General features: G+C 30.6%; 1 protein-coding gene across 4 annotated transcripts in view; it reads left to right on the top strand.

Annotated features, from left to right (window-relative positions):
- Nucleotides 1-1,472, top strand: part of LOC106786810 (growth factor receptor-bound protein 10-like) — a 397,464-nt gene that overhangs the window by 57,868 nt on the left and 338,124 nt on the right. The window contains exons 1-2 of one of the 4 annotated variants that reach the window (XM_014748594.1): nt 743-865; nt 1,100-1,284. The exons of 2 other annotated variants lie outside the window; for them this stretch is intronic. The gene's annotated coding sequence lies outside the window, so the exon portion shown is untranslated. Of the gene's footprint in view, nt 1-742; nt 866-1,067; nt 1,285-1,472 lie in introns of those variants that run through there. One more of the 4 variants, XM_014748593.1, reaches the window with a different exon arrangement.

Here is a 1,472-nt window from a genome sequence, read left to right as displayed (position 1 = left end):
TATATATATATATGTATATGTATTTCTGTGTGTGTGTCAACGCAAATATATATATATATATATATAATATTTGTATGTGCATAAAATATTAATAGTGCGCGAGTGCGTGTATTTATTTACATTTGAAATGATGATTTAAATCTAACAGTGAAATAATAATAATTATTGTAACGATTTTTTTGTTCATCGAGTGAAAGAAAAAAAAAAGAAAAGGGGTGGTTTATCTCGGTGTTTAATTTTTATTCTAGTAATTTATTGTTTTACTTTGTTTGTTTTTTTTTTCTTTTTTTTTTTTTTTTAAATTTCTTTCCTTCTTTCTTTCTTTAGCGCGTGCAACGCAGTGTGCATGCGTGCATTCATTCAACGTGCATTTTCAGCATGCGCGCGCCTTTTTCTTCCCTTCTTCAAATGACGACGATGACGAAGACGACGACGAGTACTATGACGACGCCATATTGTCGGGGAACCACGCTAGTTTATTTTCGCGCGAGTTTCTAATCAACAACGTCACGTGCGTTATTGATTCAATTATCGATTATCGGATTATCGATTAAATTTTTGTTTTCTTTTTTTCTCTTTCTTTATTTCGCAACGTTTAAAATTCTAATTTGTTTTGATTATTTTTCGATTTATTTTGTAATTATCCATTGCATCAATTAAAAAACAAAAAAAAAACAAACAACAAACCGATTATTCGTAAATAATTGAAATATTTGTATGAATTAATAATATTAAAAAGTTAATAAAATAAGTGGTGCAGTTTAGAATTCGTTTAACTTTGTTTTTGTGCGCGCGTAAGTGCGTGTATGTGTAATTTGTACACACACGAGGGCCATACGAGGGAATACGTGAGAGGTGTTTTTCAGTGAGTGTAGAATAAATTCGTGAACCGGTTTCCCGGTACTTTCGACCCTTACCCAAACGTGTCCCTTTTTTCCCTTTTATTATTTTTTTTTTCTCTCGGTCTATCTATCTTCTTGAAAAATTTTTCCCTTCAATGTGTCTAACGTTCCCTTCTTTAAATACATATTAAAACATACACACGCATATAATATATATACACATAGATACACGTATAAATGAAACATTGTGTTTAAAGTAAAACTGTGTACGTACGTGGTCAGTAACGATAACGGCAAAATATTAACGTGTGTGCGTTTACGTGTGCAAGGAAAATGTCCACCATCGTTGTTGTTTACAAACAGATTACTATGTGACACATTAGAAGGGGTGGCCTTGGCTGAAAAAAAAGGAGGAAAAAAGAAGACAGATCCGAAGAGGAAGGTAAATCGAGAAAAGAGACATTCGATATATTATTTTTCTTTTCTTTTTTTTTTTTAAACAAAATCTCTCTCATTTATACAATTATTTATTAGAATTATATATATATATATATATTTCTTTTTTAGATTTTTTACTATACTTCGATAGTTGATCGTGCTTTTTATCGTGGAAATCGATATGATCTAATT

This window comes from Polistes canadensis, unplaced genomic scaffold, assembly GCF_001313835.1.
Source record: "Polistes canadensis isolate GaletaPanama2010 unplaced genomic scaffold, ASM131383v1 scaffold_83, whole genome shotgun sequence".
NCBI classification, from domain to species: domain Eukaryota; kingdom Metazoa; phylum Arthropoda; class Insecta; order Hymenoptera; family Vespidae; genus Polistes; species Polistes canadensis.
This window is presented reverse-complemented; position numbering and strand designations above follow the sequence as displayed.